The 19,634-nt window shown below is 38.3% G+C and overlaps 1 long non-coding RNA gene across 1 annotated transcript; it reads right to left on the bottom strand.

Annotated features, from left to right (window-relative positions):
• Positions 1-2,270: 2,270 nt before the first annotated feature.
• On the bottom strand, positions 2,271-2,666 carry LOC107043743. Its single transcript, XR_001461268.1, has 2 exons — positions 2,579-2,666; positions 2,271-2,446 (listed from the first exon to the last, which is right to left on the bottom strand). It is a non-coding gene; the product is annotated as an uncharacterized LOC107043743 (long non-coding RNA).
• Between the last annotated feature and the right edge of the window lie 16,968 nt (positions 2,667-19,634).

Raw genomic sequence — 19,634 nt, 5'->3', positions numbered from 1 at the left:
GCGCGAAACGCTTCGCCGGGCTTTAGTTGAATGGCCACTGCTCAACCTCAGGTTCATCTCCAATTACTCAATCCCAGTATACTTAACCTCAATAATGATTTGACAGGTCCGATGGCATCGTGATTTGAGCGAAAAAACAATCGAATAAATGTGAAGATGGCATGCTTTTTCAGATGAACAATCACAAGCTCATCAGAAATAACGTGATATTAACTCTAGCGCTTTCTATTAAATTTCTATTGGAATTCTATGAGAATTCTCTGGAAGTTCTATTAGAATTCTATTCGTTTCTTGCGCCGATTCTATAGGAGATTATGCAACTTCATAGAGTCTTTTTGTTAAGGTAAAATTTGGTGCAAGAAAGTAAATAGGTTTTTATGTTCCTATAGATTTTCTTAGGCGTGAGATTTCTAAGTTTTTTCCGCTTGGTTTTTCTTCTTTTCTTTTAATCAAATGCAGGAACAAAACTTGGAAAATTCATGCCCAATAGTTTCTGTGGAAGAAATCCTAACAGAATAAATTATCTAGAAAAATCAATGGATTTTTTTCTACAAACAAATATCTATTTAAAATGCAGGGGAAAGTTGCATAATTTTCAATGGAATTGACGCAAAAAAATCGAATTTTTCAATAGAATTGCAATAAAACTTAAATAGAATTCTCATAGAGCTCCAATAGAAATTCAATAGCAATTCTTAGAGAAAGTGCCAGGTTTTATATTCGATGACAGAGGGAAAAATCAGTAAATTTCAAATTTTATAGAAAGTTCAGTGGAATTCCATTTTTTTTTATAGTAAGAAGACAAGGATTTTCCAAAGTATTCAAATTTTAAATCTATATTCTAAAAATGCAAAAATATCATTCTATTCCACCCTCCACTCGAAACGACACGACTCAATCGGAGCTGAGTTCTAAGCGTTGAGCCACAGCTCAAACTCAAGTGCCGGGTTATGCCGTCTGATGAGCGTTCGACTGTGAGCCGGTATGGAGCGGCGTGTCGCGGCGTGAACTCGGGTTAAGCGGCAAGCCGATGCTGAGCTCGCGCTCACCCAAGTTGCGGCTGAATCCCCGGTTGAATTTCTACCCGGGAAGAGACCTTGATGCAAGAATGTGAGTGCATCAAGTTCCGGAAAAATAATTCATCTCGCCCGTGTATGAAATTGCCAAGCCCATTGACCATTGTCATTTTTTTATCATAAAAATAAAATTGTCGACAATTTGCCAGCATTTTGCGGGGAAAATTCAATTTTCCATTTTTGAGGGAAATTATCACCAACAGTCTCGGATTCTTGCAAGAATCGTTTGTCTACAAATTGCTAGTTCAAGTTCAAAACAAGTCGGAATTTCTTGTCTCTCCAATCTAGCGGGAAAATTACTAGCAATTGTGCGACAAGGATTGGCGGCTATCGTTTCTCGGACTTGGCGACATTTCTTGACATCAAAATGCCTACCAAACGCCACCAAGCGGTTGTCGCCATACTTGCTCACCAACGATGTCTATCTGGGTTCTTCATAATTGACATGCGGCTGTGTACCGTGAGGACGTCAGTTCTCGGACGGGCTTGGGTACAGTCATCCCAAAAACAAATTCCAAGGCGCGTGGTAAATCTCCGAAACGTAAAGTCACTGAGTGGTAAAAATATCCGAATATTGTATAGTAAGTGTTGATTGTGCCAAGGCATTTGAATTGGATGAACACTATAGTGGATGAATGGTGAATTGCACAGGGGAGAGGGAAAATGGGTTTCCAAAGGAATAAAAATATGAAAATAACTGTTTGGTTTTTCAGATGAACTGACGAATAGACCGTTCCATAAAATCCCCGACAAGTAGATATCTTGGAGAGTGTAGACATGGAGCTGATTATTGTAAGAGTTTATCATTATTGGACTTTCGAAAAACATGTGAATTGATTTCCTACTGTAAAAATCACTCTTTCGTCTGATATTTCCATAGTCTCCAAGTTTCACTAACCTAGTAAAATGGATTCCAATATTCCTATGTGCAATCAATTTGTGGAGTCGAACAAATAAGAGTTTTCAGTTTCTGGAATTCATCCAATACCCCTTTCTTGGTTTAGACACTCAATGTAATATTACACTCCAATAATTCGTCATTTTGGGAAAAAGTGATGCAAACCTATGTGGAGTCCGTGGCTAAGAATCTCTTACTGGGCAATATTTCTGGCGATTATTGAGACAGCTGATTTTAAGGTCTTGAAATGTGCTGAGCAGATAATAGGTCATTGCGTAATAAATTAATTGCTCCTGTATTTTCATTCGTGGATTTTATTGCATCTTTTTTCGTCTTTACAGTAGGAAATCAATTCACATGTTTTTCGAAAGTCCAATAATGATAAACTCTTACAATAATCAGCTCCATGTCTACACTCTCCAAGATATCTGCTTGTCGGGGATTTTATGGAACGGTCTATTCGTCAGTTCATCTGAAAAACCAAACAGTTATTTTCATATTCTTATTCCTTTGGAAACCCATTTTCCCTCTCCCCTGTGCAATTCACCATTCATCCACTATAGTGTTCATCCAATTCAAATGCCTTGGCACAATCAACACTTACTATACAATATTCGGATATTTTTACCACTCAGTGACTTTACGTTTCGGAGATTTACCACGCGCCTTGGAATTTGTTTTTGGGATGACTGTACCCAAGCCCTCGGGCGGTATTCAGATCTCGGATGAAGAGCACTCTTACGATTGAATTTCAAATTAATTGCATATCCATAGTGCTCGACGGCCATTTTCTGTTATTCTCTCCAAAAGTAGAATAAATTCTCCCCAAATTGCAATATTTATTAATATTTTACTGAGTGTACAGAATTATTACACTTATATTTATTCGAGGTTTCACACAGTAGGGGGGTCTGTGGAGTGTTATGTAGTGTGCGGACGATGAAATCCCTCTGTGCTTCTTAAGGATCTAACAACAAAATGTAAGTGAAAAATTGATAATAATCGGTTTTTATGAGTTGAAGGTTAATTTTCGAATAAAATTAGATGGGGTCAATTTAAAAAAATAAATAAATTATTGGAGAAATTGAGGGTCCGAGATCTGAATCCACAAAAGGCGAGGTGGGTTCAGTTCTCGGACGTGTTTATCCATGTGCTTAACGTCAATCGCATGCATGAAGAAATTTGACAGAAAAACGTAGCACTTTCTCTGAGAAATTCTATTGCATTTCTAGTGGAATTCTATGAGAATTCTCTTGGAGTTCCATTAGAATTCTATTGCAAAATTCTATTCGTTTTTTGGACCATTTATATAGAATTTTATCTAATTTTACCGTTTCATTTGTCCAAGAGACATTCGGTTTGAAAAAAGTAAATAGATTTTGAGATGTTTAATGAAATTCATAGGTGTAAATATTAGAATTTTTTTCAGCTAAATTTTTATTCGTTTTTGTTGCTAAAATTGCGAAAAAAAAATCTCAGAGAAAGCGCTAAATTTTTTCATTAAATTTATTCATACAGGCGTTCATCCCTGTCAGTGCTCTTATTCTCATGGAGACATTCTTCTCACGTTTTTGAAAAAAAAAATGATTCCCAAGAATAATAACAAAAAAAAATCATGACCCAGAAGTTTGCCGATTTTCGAACGAAAAAATTTTTGACACGGCATCTCTGGCGGGAGAATGATGGGATTTGAATAAAATCAAATTCAATAGATTCAGTATGGATTGATTTAATAGTGATGATCATTGAATATGTCTTAAACTAAATCAATAGAGTCAATATCAACAGTACAAGAGAGGAGTACAAGAGGAAAAATATCAACAGCGGATATCTCCTCCTAGAATGATTTAAAAAAAAAAAACAAATTGTCACATTTTAAGCCCTCTAAATTCTCATTGTGATGTTTTTTAGTTTTTATTTTCCATCGTCATTCAGCATGTTATCCGATGTTATGCACTCAAACTTTGTCAAGCTGTATCTTACTCATAAATTCTTATATAAAAAAAATAAAAAACATCACATTCAGAAAACAGAAATATCTTTATGTGATTTTCCTGTTTTTTCATTTTTCACGCTCAATGGATGAAGTATTCAATGCTGAATTCAACAAAAAATTTTGACAGCGGATATCTCCTCGAATTTTCATCGGATATTGAAAAAAAAGGACACACTTTCGTTTGAATTGAAACCTCAATGTGACAATTTTCTTTTTCGCTTTTTCTATCTTTTAAACTGTGAAAACCATGACAATTATGGCATGAATTATCTGAAGAATAATATTGACGGGAAGGAGAATTATTGACTTGTTTTCCCATAAAGTCTCAAACTGCTTGTAAAAAGTCGCAGGCAATGGTTTACCATTCAACCCTTTCCCTGAAGTGACATATTTCGACACCTCGCAAGTTACATAAGCTACAGAATCAGCATTCTGTGATGACTTCATTAACACAGTTGCCCAGTAATCAATAATATTGTTCTTGAGCCAATTTGTACCAAAAAGGGAATTGTAATCGTCGGATAGCACGATTGCATTCATAGTTGCAAAAGGGTCGTGGGTGGGACTGGTGGAGACGACGAAGAAGGGGCGAGGAGGCTTTAAATGATTGTAAAAATCGGGAATTGAAACAGTGTGATTCTCATGAAACTGTAGGATCTTCTGCGCTTGATTCTCAGCAATTTTCCTTACTGTCTTCGCGTGTTGATGGCTGCTTCTCGGCTTCTTACGCTGAGGAATTCCACGTCTCCAATATTCCCGGGATCCTTCATTATCTGGCTCGTTAACTACTTCGCACGGCTTCAATGTGCATTTCTGACAATTCTTCGGGGGGGGGGGGGGGGGGGGNAAACTGCTTTGACATGACCATGAAGTTTTGTGATAAATCTCGAGGCTTTCAAATTTTTCTCGTTCCCAATCTTCGTAATTCTGAAATGATTTTCAGCTGACGCGTTCACAAAATGCGTTTTCTTGGGAGCCACGAGAATTGACCAGAGAGGGACGTAGGGAAGGAGTTCGTCCAGGAGGTAATCCGCGAATACTTCACATTGATAGCCGTTGTCTTTCCCTGTCGTTTTGGACTTCTCGATTTTCATTTTCACGTCCTTACGAGTGCTGCTGAAACGTTGATGAAAAGGGTTTTGCTTGTACACGGACCCATTGCCATCGTTAGAGAGGTCATCGTTCTCACGTTTCACAACAGCAAGAGCTTCATCAATTTTGACTCGAATAGGTTCTGTTGATTTCGCAAGATCTTTGAAAGCCTCAATCATTTCAACTGTTTCGATCGGCGATTCTAGAATCGTGAATAAAGCCTTGACATTAGCAGTCATCAGATCGAGATTATCACTGTGAGCAATTACCGCAATACATTCCAAATAAACCCTGATTTTTTGGTCATCGATTTTCTTCCTGTGTAGCCATTTTGATATCATCTTCATGAAATGCGCATAGCAAAAATAATGTAGAATTATCTGATCTGGTATGGGAATCTTCTTCTGAACTTCGTTATAGACGAGCTGTAAGTATTTCAGAACTGACAAGCCGTTTCAAGCTCCCATAATCGTATTTACACTTGCCCACGCCCAATCAGTGACGAATAACTTGAGAGGAGGCCAGGAAATACCTTTCTCCACCCAGTAATCTCTAACACCTCTGCAAAAATCTCTAATGGAGGGGGTGATCTAATCATTCGTCACGTACTCGAGAAGAGGAAACAGTTTCCTTCCAACATTAACCACACCTGAATAATAATAAACCCTCTTTGAGTGAGGAAGTGGTTTCCTAACGACAGAAGTGGTCGCATCCCAATTCAAGACCGAATCCGGATGCTTTTTTAAGAAAGAAATTTGCTCCTCACATCCCAACGAGATTTTGAAGGATGCAGTGAATTTGCGAATGTAAGGATGATTTCCTTGGTGGTCCGAAATACTATGAATGATATCAGTGATATCATTGGGATGGAAGTCTTTCTCTGACTTCTTCTCGGATTTTGTCTTCTGTACAACGGGAAGCGAGTGCGCAAACTGATAGTTCTTTTCACGTTGGGCAAGGGGTTTGTTCATTCTCTTGATAAGTTTCTCGTGAATTATGTGAGGCTTCGCAAATTCCAATTCATTCTTGAGTGCTTCCCTTTCCTCACCCCGTAATTGGTACATAAGAGGTTCATCGTGTTGAGAGTCTCCAGGCGTTGCGTAGAAATTTATGGAAGTCTGGAATTGCATTATCTCACCAGTAAGTTTGAAAAATTTACCACAATTAGGCTGCCTGCACATCGCAAAGTCGAAAAAGAGGTTGTTCTCACGTTCTCTATTCCCCTTGAACCTCAGAGTACAGGTTACATCCAAAATTTCTGGTAAAGGAGTCCTCAGCATCGTATGTAATTTGTCCAAGAATAATTTGCTCTTGAAGAGTATTTTGTCATTGTCCAGATTGAATGAGCCAACGTACTCATAATTTCTTCTTGCGTATTTTCTTTTGATGGTTGACTCAAGAGATTCCCCACTATCAGATTCAGAAGAAGATATGTCACTCACCTGAGTTGCTGACTGTTCACCGTCTGATTCACAATCACGTAAATGAGGCTGTGATTTTCCAGTTATCTTCCTCTTCTGTTTCAAATTATCTTTCAATCGTGTCTGGAAATCGCGAGTATTATTCCTCCAAGCAAACGCCAACGTACAGCGGTATCTCTTTCTCTGGTGTTTTCGAATCTTGAGAAAATCACAAATCCTACCAAAGAATTCTTTGTGAGTAGAGCCACGTTTGAGCGCAGAAATATCTTTTGCACAATGTATAATAGCACTTAACGCTTCCCGATCATTGAACCTCATCGGTGTCTCTTATTTAATTGCTTTTCAGGGGAATTTTTTTATCGAATGTACGTATATTGATGGAGTTTGAGAGATTAATCGACGAAACCTAAGAGGATCTACTGGGACCCACGCATGACAGAAGGAAAAAAAATGGTGGAAATTGGTGTGTAATGAGAAGAAAATATCCGGAAATTAGGAAGAAACAAAGAATCAAAAGCAATGGCGGCTTTCAGGTTCCATTTGAAAATTCCATAGATGTCGCCACTATCCTACCGCCTGAAGATGATTATATGAATAACGGATTAACGTTGAATTCATTTTGAAAATGTGAAATAAGAGAAAATAGCGATGCTCACGTCAGGGTTGGAGTGAATGCAAGTAGTATTATTATTTTTTGCCATATCATCAATTTTATAGACGATATCCTCTGTTAAAGGCATCTAATGCAGCAATTGTTAGGGTTTCCATAACCTCAAAAATAGGAAAATTAAAAGAATAAATGTCACGTTGAGATTTCAATTAAACCCGACGTGTGTCCTTTTTTTCTCAATATCCGATGAAAATTCGAGGAGATATCCGCTGTCAAATTTTTTTCTTGAATTCAGCATTGAATATTTCATCCATTGAGCGCCAAAAATGAAAAAAGAGGAAAATCACATAAAGATATTTCTGTTTTCTGAATGTGATGTTTTTTATTTTTTTTATATAAGAATTTATGAGTAAGATACAGCTTGACAAAGTTTGAGTGCATAACAGCGGATAACATGCTGAATGACGATGGAAAATAAAAACTAAAAAACATCACAATGAGAATTTAGAGAGCTTAAAATGTGACAATTTGTTTTTTTTTTGAAAAAATCATTCTAGGAGGAGATATCCGCTGTTGATATTTTTCCTCTTGTACTCCTCTCTTGTACTGTTAAAATGGACTCTATTGATTTAGTTTAAGACATATTCAATGATCATCACTATTAAATCAATCCATACTGAATCTATTGAATTTGATTTTATTCAAATCCCATCATTCTCCCGCCAGAGATGCCGTGTCAAAAGTTTTTTCGTTCGAAAATCGGCAAACTTCAGGGTCATAAAAAATCATCCATTCTTCGACTCTTTCAGGCCTGCGCCACTTTCGCGACCTAGAAAATCAAAAGCACCAGAGTATACTCCTGAGCAGTTAGAAAGTGCTCTGACGGCGATCATAACAGGAAGATCTTTGGGATCAGTCAGCAAAGAATATAATATCCCTCAGTCAACCTTACACTGAGAAAACAAATTACTTTTGCCAAGGAATCATTTTCTTGGGAGAAAATTTATTTTTTGCGGAGCGTATTTCTCCAGGTCAGTCATTATCAAGGAGTCCAAGTCCATCTCTAAATATTACAATTATGTTCAATTATGGAATGATTATATTACATATGACCTTGAATGAACTCCATTGACAATTATTAACCTTTAAAATTATTTCAAATTATGATAAGTTAGGAAACCTCGAATTTGAAAAAATTGAAAAATAATGAAGCGTGTTCATTCAAGGTCATATGTAGCATAATCATCTCATTATTCAACATAATTGGAACATTTGGCGATTGACATGGACCACCTGGGAATGACTGGCCTAGAGAAATAAGCTCCTAAAAAAATAAATTCTTCTCCCAAGAAAATGATTCCTTGGCAAAAGTAATTTTTTTTCCCAGTGTATACGACAAGGCAAATGGCAAGAGAAAAGCTGGGATCAACAGACCTGGCCCTAAGTGTATTGTGGAAGAATTTTACGAGAAGAAACTGGTAGAATGGATTTGTTATATGGCTGATAGGGGGTTTGCCGTCACTGAGGATCAATGGCAGAATTCCGTTCACAAACTGATGAAATCTCTTGGCTCAATTACACTTGATTCATAATAATAATGGTTATTCATGGTTATCATTTAGTGTGTAATAAGTTTATGGCTATTGAGATGAGAACAGATCTGTCAAAAATATTTTTTACAATTGATTTCCTATATTTTTCCTTTTCCCAAACCCCTCTCATTCACTTCGTCCGAGAACTGAATCCGGGGAGCTAGCTATAGCTGTTTTGTTTTAACAAATATTTATGGAATTCCGAAGTTTTTTAATAAAAATGCAACGTGTGCTTGTCCCAAAAACATCAAAAATGACTATGGAAACCGCAAACTTCATATTTGACGAAGAAAAAAACGAAGAATCGGTTATTAATGGTCGAGTTACCCTTAACCGTCCGAGAACTGACGCCCTCATGGTAAGACTTGTCTGAGAATAAATTTGATATTATGAACTGCGTTTACAACGATCAGTCAATTACACACACTGTCCCACACAGCAAAATTTTCTGATGCGATGATATAGATCGTCAAATTTTTAATTTTTTTTTCAGCAAAATTGTCGACAATTTTCCGTTAGTTTGACGGAATAAAGACGGCATAGATGGATGATAACCCATCAAATTATCAGCAGGCTTATCCCCGAATTTGTGGAATACTTTGGTGTAAATATGCAGATATATATGTCAGCATAGTTGCTGATAGAATTACTTTCCTATTGGGAACTCTAGCACTGAATGATGCGCTCTACCGGCTGTAATGCGTACTAGTGCGAACAGGCGACTTGGAGCCATTGAATGGGTTTATGTATACAAAAGAGTTGTTTCTTGCCGGTTTTCATTGAATTTCTTGTAATTTATTTTGTTTATAGATGTCAACACAGTTCCATAGTCATTCTGAAAGAAAAGAGAATACTGTTTTCCTATTAAAAAAATGGAGTTCAACATCAGAGTAACGAAAAATAGAGAATTTTGCAGTGTGCCTGACTGTAATAGTTCAGGTTATCGTAATCCAATAGTGAGATTCTTCCAATTTCCTATAAAAAAATAAGAGTTTTGCATTTTGAGGCTTTTCTGATTGTGATTATCTCCCAAAAACTTCTTCTTTTTCAATGTGAAACATTCGTATTTCATCAAAGGCTGTGCATCATAATTTTCTAATGATAATTTCCGAGGAGCATTCCAAATACACTTTTTATCAGTACAACTTATTATTCTCAGTTCTTCAAGATTGTTTCTGAAAAAAAAAATCAAAACTTTAACATCCATCTTTCATCTCACCGTAATGTTTTTTCGCAAGTAGTAAATTAATATCAACAATAATCACCTGTTGCAGTAGAGTAACACTGCAACTGCGTGTTTACATCTTCCACTGAGTCCAGCCTTGCAAGTACACATCATTTCAACCACTCTACCATTTCCAACAATTTTCCCACTGATTTCATGAGGAATACCTTTTAAATTGGACGTTTGTTGACAGAAAGCAAGTACTTCATGAATATTTATAGACGTATTGTCATTAGAAGTTTGTCCACATTGAATTACATGCCCTGCTTCCAGTAATTTTTCACCTTCAATAAAATTCCTACGGCTAGGCTGAGCCTCAGCGAAACGACACAATTCTTGCATGGACACTTTCATGATGAAGCGACCCGTGAAATCTCAATGAAAATCTTACAATTTCTAATTCTAGGTGATTTAATCCAATTCTTTGGAAGGGAGATTACATAAACGTACTGACGGTTGCCTGTTCGCGCTAGTTCGAATTTCGGCCGCAATGCGGCCAAGGCATTGACCACGCCCCCCTCAGAGTTCCCAATTGCGGAAAAAGTTGCCGTAAATTTGCAGATACTGTTGTAACGTCCCGACGTTGAATTTTATGGATGGCACTATTTATCGACCATTTTAATCCGCGAGATTTGAATTATTATTTCAAAATGAATATAAAACGTCTGAAATTTGAGAATGCCAAGAAAATGGTCGAACAGAGGACAATGAACAATGGACAAAAAATAATTTGACGAGTGTAAGAAAAACCGTTGCCAGCAATCGTAAATGTCAAGTACTTAAGTTGAGTTCTCAATTTATTCCTCTCCAAAATTCGTTACAGAAAGGCTTTTCCTGAAAATTCTAAACTCAGAGAGAAAAATAAACACATTGGTCACAGTCGTAAAATCTCAATTCTGGTATATTTCGAAAGTTTCTCTGTTTCAAGTGGTCCACACGTCTTTGGGTTCTCCTTTGTTCATTGTATTCCTACGCGGAGGCCCTCAGACCCCTCAAGAGGAAAACTGGCGACATCGCACGCTTTCCCTTCCTCCCTCTTTTTATTTTCCCCTGTTCTCTTTTGGCTTACCCCTCTTCCCTTTCCCCTGGGCCAGGTTTGCGCGCGCAACTTTTTGGTCTAGTGGCGGTGTTTTGAGCCAACCCTTAGATTTAAAACTTAAGTTTCAGTCAGTTCCATCGTGACTGTTGTTTCGACAACTTTTCAAGCTTCTCTTTTCAAGTAGTTTTTCTTCAGAGTTTTTACAAGTTTTTATAAGTTTATTAGAAGTTCATCCGGTTTGTAGTCCAAGTTTTAGATTTTTGAGTCAAGAGTTATTTTTAATAAAAGTGTTAATGTGCTCTCCTAAGTACTAGTGTTTGGATTTATTCACAAATAAACCTTCAATCCAATTATCCTATCATTGAACGAGTCAACATCGATGGAGTCCTCATCAGAGGTTTAGCGGCTAACGGATCCACACTTCAAAGTTTGGCGCTCAATATTCCAAATGGCGCTACTGTCCTCCTAGTAACTTGGATAGGACATAACACTATTGTCAACAGAATTGCTGATATAATTATCTCTCCATTGCGGAAAAAGTTTCCGTAAATGTGCAGATATTGTTGTCAGCACAATTGCTGATAAAATTATCTCTCTATTGCGGAAAAAGTTGCCGTAAATATGCCGATATATATGTCAGCATAGTTGCTGATACCCTAGGGAGCAAGTAGCCACCTAACAGCCACCTAATTAGGTGGCTAATTGGGGCTGTCTTGTTTTGGTGTAAAAAAGGGTAAATGATACCTGAAACCATTATGGATGTTAATCTATGAATTATTAATGAATTTTAGTACGTTTAATGACATTAATTTCCATTAATTAAGGAAAATAACTATTCACAAATTGAAGGGGAAAATAAGTCGGTAGGGGGAACGCCGCCGGATGGCGGCAGTGTCGACTTTTTGCCCAGGCCGATAAAGTCGGCAGCAGTGGCGGGAGAAATATTTTTCAAAACTGGTAAAAGGACGTTCTCATGTAATTGCTTATCCAATAGATTCATATTGGCATTTTTTAAAATCACTTTAAAATGTTATGGCAAATAGATATGTAGGAGGAGAATGCTACGGGTCAAATAGGGGCGAAGAGGGTCATCAAATAATTAGATAAATAAAAGAAAGGAATCTAAAAAATTTGAACTTTGTGAGAAGTGGGGGGGAGGGTATGTAACGGAGGGTTGAGATTTTCACCCGTTGATGGGAGGGGGGGCAGAATTTATATGAATATACATATTTTAAATTATGGTGAAAAAAAGATTGAAAATTAATTTCTAAACAACTATCTATTTATGCATTGATTTTCGAATTGAAAAATTAATTAATTCAATAAATAAATTGATTTATCCGCTCGGTTTTTTTATCTGTGGAAAATAGACGCATATATCCGGAGGGATGAAAATTGAAGGGAGGTAAGGGGGGGGGCGTCTGAGATTACATTTTTATGAAATGTACCCCTCCGGAAACATGCGCTGATTTTTTATAAATTAAAAAAACTGAATTTCGGGGAAAATACATGATTATGCGGTTTCTCCGGGGGGTTGAAGACAGCCGCGTACATCCGGAATGACCTTTTCCTTAATTGCAATAGTTTTAATTCCTGAAATAAGGAGAGGGCAATCAAAGAAAGAGGGCAAATGAAGGGTTTAGTTTGAACAATGAATTATATTCTCCGAACTTTACAATAATTAGATCGTCAGAAGACGTCAAAAACGGCCTTTACTTGAGCTCTAGGGTAGTGGGGGAGGCCACGCAACTTTTGTACACGTTAAAGGGATGATTCTAATTCACAAAAAACGGGGGAGAAGCTAGTCGTGTCGAGGGGAATGAATAAGAAAAAGATGTATGATTTAATTACTCTACTGGGGGGAAGAAAAAGAATGTGTAGGCTCACCGCTGGGGGGGAGGTAGCATGGGATGATATTCTGGGACAAAGGCGGACAATGAAGGAGATAAATCGTACTCACGTTGACCAAAAGGGGCTCCACAGAAAAAAAAAAGTCCTCCAGAAACGTCCTCAAAAATAATCCTCAGGGCCTCCGTTCCTCCTTCCGACTCCAGGGGCTCCAAAGCGAGAGCTGAGATGGACTCCATTTAATCCACGAGTCTTCTTTTCTGTTCACCGAACTAACTTCCGGGGCAACTTTACAATACACAATTTACTCTGAGGGGCACGTGGCAATTCACGGGGCAGCTGTAGCACGAGTGATTCTTTTCTCTTCTCTTCCTTCTTCTCCTTCGTAATTCGGGGCCATTCGCAGGATCTCGAGTTCTTTCGGGTCAACTTCGAGGGGAATCGGGGCCAATCAAGGTGTTGAGATTGTGCCCACGATCACAATCCAGAGCCGTAACGGTGGTGAATTTCAAGGGCGGTGGATTATCGACGCTTATCCATGGGCGTTTCTCGGGGGCGACGGCTCCTTCACCTACTCCAGGTGGTTCGGAACTGCTGACTTCCTTCGGCGGCTGTTCGGCGTTGAATGCTGGGGCGATGGTAGAGGGCAGGGTTGGGCATATCTCGCAGATGGAAGTTTATGACGTGACATTGTCAAATACCGGTAATTTACCTCTGGGGCGTCAAAAATGTCAAAAAGTGTCAGAAAGCTCTTTACAAGGAAGCTAAGCTAAAAAGTCACAAGGGTCAAAAGTGAGAGGGACATCGGCCGGAAATCGTCAAGATCAAACGATCACGAGGGTTATCCTCGGGAAGGTTAAACATCGCAAGGATTATGCCTTCTTAGGGTCAAACGTCGCAAGGGTCAAACAACGGAAGCAATCCTTTAATCTGGAGGGTGAAACTAATAAGAGGGTCAACGGGGGACGCCAGGCGGTACAATTACAAGGTTCCAACGGTCATAAAGTTTAAACAAAAAAGCAAGTAGGTTCACAAGGGTCAAACAGGTCACTAGGTCACGGCCTAGTTATCCTGATTGACCCTTATGATTTACCTACTTTGTGATTGTTTCTTGATCGTTTGTGATTTTCCTGCTTGCCTGCGTCTTAATTTTAACTCTTGTGATTTTTCAACTTATCTCTCCTGTAGACAGAACAATGACAAGGGTGGAATGATCATGAATTAAGAAAAAATAATCTGAAACTATTCCGTTTGGTCTTTGTTGCAACAGCTTATGATCATTTGACGCTCGCAAGTTATGATTGTGACGTTTGACCCTCGCAAGTTATGATTGTCACGTTTGACCCTTGCGAGGTATGACCTTTGCGACGATTGACCCTCGCGAGGCATAACCTCAGCGGGTATGATTTTTTCGAATTTTGACCCTTGTAACTCTGACAGGTGGTATTCTCGGTAAAAATCTCCCGGTTCCCCAAGGTGCTAATAGATGGCGCCACATAGGTTTTTGACAGGTCAAAAAACCGACAACTCGCCCGGGTAATTTACCTACTTTATGACCGGTCAAAAACCATGTAATTTACCTAAGGTAATTTACTTGCCCAACCCTGGTAGAGGGGTAACGAGGGGAATAGCTAGGGAAAGGGTAACCAATGGTGCCGGGATTTACGTTTTAGGGGGCTGTGTGTGTTGGGGAAAAATGTATGTAAAAATGATAAAAAATAAAGAAATGTGGCTCGTCACAGCGGTTTCTCCGGGGGGTTGAAGACACCCGCCTATATCCGGAGGGATGAAAATTTAGGGGTTTGAGGGGGAGGGGTTTGAGACTACATTGTTATAAAATTTGCCTCTCCGGAAACGTGCGCTGATTTTTTATAAATTCAAAAAAAATGAATTTTGGGGGAAAATACATGAGTATGCGGCTTCTCCGGGGGGTTGAAGACACGCGCCTATGTCCGGAGGGATGAAAATTTGTGGGGGTGAGGGGGAGGGATTTGAGATTACATTGTTATAAAATATCCCCCTCCGGAAACAAGCGTTGATTTTTTATAAATTAAAAAACAATGAAATTCGGGGAAAATACATGAGTATGCGGTTTCTCCAGGGGGTTGAAGACACCCGCATATATCCGGAGGGATGAAAATTTAGTGGGGTAAGGGGGAGGGATCTGAGATTTTTAAAAAAAATTTATAAAATTTACCCCCCCCCAGAAACATGCGCTGATTTTTTATAAATTCAAAAAAAATGAATTTCGGGGAAAATACATGAGTATGCGGTTTCTCCAGGGGGTTGAAGACACGCCCCTATATCCGGAGGGATCAAAATTGAGGGGGGTGAAGGGAAGGGGTTTGAGATTATATTTTTATAAATTTCATCGCCCCCGGAAACATGCGCAGATTTTTTATAAATTGAAAAAAAATGAATTTCGGGAAAAATACATGAGCATGCGGTTTCTCCGGGGGGTTGAAGACAGCCGCATATATCCGGAAGGATGAAAATTGAGGGGGCGAGGGAAAAGGGTCTGAGATTACATTTTTATAAAATTTACCCCTCCGGAAACATGCGCTGATTTTTTATAATTTTTTGAAAAATGAATTTCGGGAAAAATCCACGAGAATGGGATTTTTCTGGAGGGTTGAAGACACCCGCCTATATCCGGAAGCATGAAAATTGAGGGGGGTGAGGGGGAGGGGACTGAGATTACATTTTTATAAAATTTACACCTCCGGAAACATGTGCTGATTTTTTATAATTTTTTGAAAAATGAATTTCGGGGAAAATACATGAGTATGCGGTTTCTCCGGGGGGTTGAAGACACCCGCATATATACGGAGGGATGAAAATTTGTGGGGGTGAGGGGGAGGGGTTTGAGATTATATTGTGATAAAATTTACCCCTCTGGAAACATGCGCTTATTTTTTATAAATTAAAAAAAATGAATTTCGGGGAAAATACATGATTATGGGGTTTCTCCGGGGGGTTGACGACAGCCGCATACATCCGGAGGGATGAAAATTGAGGGGGGCGAAGGGAAGGGGTCTGAGATTACATTTTTATCAAATTCGCCCCCCCGGAAACATGCGCTGATTTTTTATAAATAAAATAAAAATGAATGTCGGGGAAAATACATGAGTATGCGGTTTCTCCGGGGGGTTGAAGACAGCCGCATATATCCGGAAGGATGAAAATTGAGGGGGTGAGGGGAAAGGGTCTGAGATTACATTGTTATAAAATTTACCCCCTCGGAAACATGCGCTGATTTTTTATAAATTAAAAAAAAATGAATTTCCGGGTAAATACATGAGTAGGCGGTTTCTCCGGGGGGTTGAAGACAGCCGCATATATCCGGAGTGATGAAAAGTAAGGGTGGTGAGGGAAAGGCGTCTGAGATTACATTTTTATAAAATTTACCCCTCTGGAAACATGCGCTGATTTTTTATAAATTAAAAAAAAATGAATTTCGGGGAAAATACATGAGTATACGGTTTCCCCGGGGGGTTGAAGACACCCGCTTANGGGAAAAGGGTCTGAGATTACATTTTTATAAAATTTACCCCTCCGGAAACATGCGCTGATTTTTTATAATTTTTTGAAAAATGAATTTCGGGAAAAATCCACGAGAATGGGATTTTTCTGGAGGGTTGAAGACACCCGCCTATATCCGGAAGCATGAAAATTGAGGGGGGTGAGGGGGAGGGGACTGAGATTACATTTTTATAAAATTTACACCTCCGGAAACATGTGCTGATTTTTTATAATTTTTTGAAAAATGAATTTCGGGGAAAATACATGAGTATGCGGTTTCTCCGGGGGGTTGAAGACACCCGCATATATACGGAGGGATGAAAATTTGTGGGGGTGAGGGGGAGGGGTTTGAGATTATATTGTGATAAAATTTACCCCTCTGGAAACATGCGCTTATTTTTTATAAATTAAAAAAAATGAATTTCGGGGAAAATACATGATTATGGGGTTTCTCCGGGGGGTTGACGACAGCCGCATACATCCGGAGGGATGAAAATTGAGGGGGGCGAAGGGAAGGGGTCTGAGATTACATTTTTATCAAATTCGCCCCCCCGGAAACATGCGCTGATTTTTTATAAATAAAATAAAAATGAATGTCGGGGAAAATACATGAGTATGCGGTTTCTCCGGGGGGTTGAAGACAGCCGCATATATCCGGAAGGATGAAAATTGAGGGGGTGAGGGGAAAGGGTCTGAGATTACATTGTTATAAAATTTACCCCCTCGGAAACATGCGCTGATTTTTTATAAATTAAAAAAAAATGAATTTCGGGGAAAATACATGAGTATGTGGTTTCTCCGGGGGGTTGAAGACACCCGCTTATATGCGGAGGGATGAAAATTTAGGAGGTTGAGGGGGAGGGGTTTGAGACTACATTGTTATAAAATTTCCCCCTCCGGAAACATGCGCTGATTTTTTATAAATTAAAAAAAAAATGAATTTCGGGGAAAATACATGAGTATACGGTTTCCCCGGGGGGTTGAAGACACCCGCTTATATGCGGAGGGATGAAAATTTAGGAGGTTGAGGGGGAGGGGTTTGAGACTACATTGTTATAAAATTTACCCCTCCGGAAACATGCGCTGATTTTTTATAAATTAAAAAACAATGAATTTCGGGGAAAATATTTGATCATGCGGTTTCTTCGGGGGGTTGAAGACATATATGCGGATATCCGGCGGGATGAAAATTTAAAAGGGGTAAGGGGGAGGGGTTTGAGATTACATTGTTATAAAATTTATCCCTCCGGAAACATACGCTGATTTTTTTTCAATTTTTTGAACAATGAATTTCAGGGAAAATACATGAGTATGTTGTTTCTCCGGGGGGTTGGGAAATAAATCTTCTTGAGTTATTTTAATTCCCATCTCAAATCACTTTTCAGCCTGTCCAGCACGTCTCTGCACTATATATTTTTTTGCGAACTATTTCATTTGTTCAAAACTTGACTATAAACTGATAGTTGCATTAAATAGATGGAGACTCCCAGATATTCAATTACTCTTGATCCACTTTAAAAAATCCAGTGTAACGATTTCTGAAGCCTCTATTCCGCCTATCAAGTAATGTAATATTATGTCTATGTATATTTTTTCATGTACTGTGTTATGTCCAGAGAAGGATTTTAGCATCGAATGGACATGTTTTAATTGTCACATTAAATTCAAAGCTAAAATTATTGAATTTTATAATTATTGGACGACGCAAAGTTTTATACTCTCACCTTTTTTTAAAATATAAGGGAAAAAGGGCTTGATCTAGGAATAGGGCTTGAGTTGAGACGAATTTCTAATCAAGACATTTGGAGTTGTAATGGGAATCAAATTTGAATTTGAATATATTTTGTATAACTACTCGGTACACAAAAAGATAAGCGTGATTTTACAGAAATCTTGGTAGCTAAAATTCCTATCCTTGGAATGATCTGAAGGATTCAAATTTGGGTTTACAAATTTTGTTACTCACAATTCGATCTGTTATTTATAAATTATTCGATGTATTTGTAGATCCCTGGGTAAATTCGTAATTTCCTCACCAGTAATTAGTCGCGCTAAAGGCTATTATGGATACTTTCACGGAAACACTTTCTTCTACTCGTTGATATTTTAATTAATTTTTGGCAGTTGAAGTTGAAGATTTTAAGAGTTTGGTTGAGACTGTCCACAACGCGTTACAATAAACGAATTCCTTATTTGCAAGAAAAGTCACCACTCTCGGTTAAAGAAATTTTATTCCCGGATAATTTCAATTGTTCGTAACTTACTATTAATTCAGTACTATCCCGTGTAATCGAAGGAAGGATTGAAAAACCGGACCGATTAAATGAACTATTTCCACCAGAATTGTTACTGCTCCATCGCTGCTTCAAGACTACTTAATTTTGGTTGTTCTGACATTTTTATATGAATTTTGGGGTCACTTGTTACATGGGCTCCAACGAGTCCATTTTCAATTGATGGGAAATGTCGTATGACCTTTCCCACTCTTTTGATTTTTATGGGGAAGTAGTTCATTCGGTTTTTGGGGTTTCAATTAATCGGTTTTCAATCGTTCCTTCGCGTGTGAATCTTAGTATCGGTAATTGGGGCATGCTGACTGTGCCATTTCATCACTTTTGAACTCGATTCCGTCTCTGGAATTTCTAATCAAGTTCAAGTGATGAAATGCACTCAATTTAGTTTACAATTGTTGGTTTGGTTCTTAATGATTTCACATAAAATTATTCTAGCCTTAAAGTTTCTAGTACAAAATTTTGGACATTACCGTGAGTGTCCCAATTGCCGCACGGGACCCCTTTCCCGGACGCAGAGCGCTCTTAGGATAGAATTTAGCATTTATCACATATTCACAGTCATCATGTGCATTTCATTTTGTTACATGCGATTGTCCAATTATTCCCCTTCAAATCACACTATTGACGAATGTTCCACGAGTTTCATACAATTATTAGAAATTAATCTACGTAAGAGTACCCATGGCTGGTCTCTGAGCTGGTGGTTGTGTAGTGCGCGAACGTTAAAAATCATCGATATTGCGTAAGAATCAAACAGCAAAATGTAAGTGAACAATTGATTTTAATAGCTTTCTAGAAGTTGAGCAACAAATTTGGAAAAAGCTGAAATGAAAAAAAGAGAAAAATAATTGTTTTTTATGGAGGAAATGTTAAATTCGGCATCTCGGACGACTGAATTCGCGGTTGGAGGAGTTCCCGCACATGTGATTTCCAACCTTTAACCTCAATGTTTTTTTTCTGTCAGTTTCTTTGCTTTCATAAAGATATATTATTTTCTGAAACTCTCGTGCATTAGATAATG

Source organism: Diachasma alloeum, unplaced genomic scaffold (assembly GCF_001412515.2).
Source record: "Diachasma alloeum isolate Michigan unplaced genomic scaffold, Dall2.0 Dall_scaffold_00623, whole genome shotgun sequence".
In the NCBI taxonomy this organism is placed as follows: domain Eukaryota; kingdom Metazoa; phylum Arthropoda; class Insecta; order Hymenoptera; family Braconidae; genus Diachasma; species Diachasma alloeum.
The sequence above is the reverse complement of the archived record's forward strand: the minus strand, read 5'-3'. Positions and strand labels throughout refer to the sequence as shown.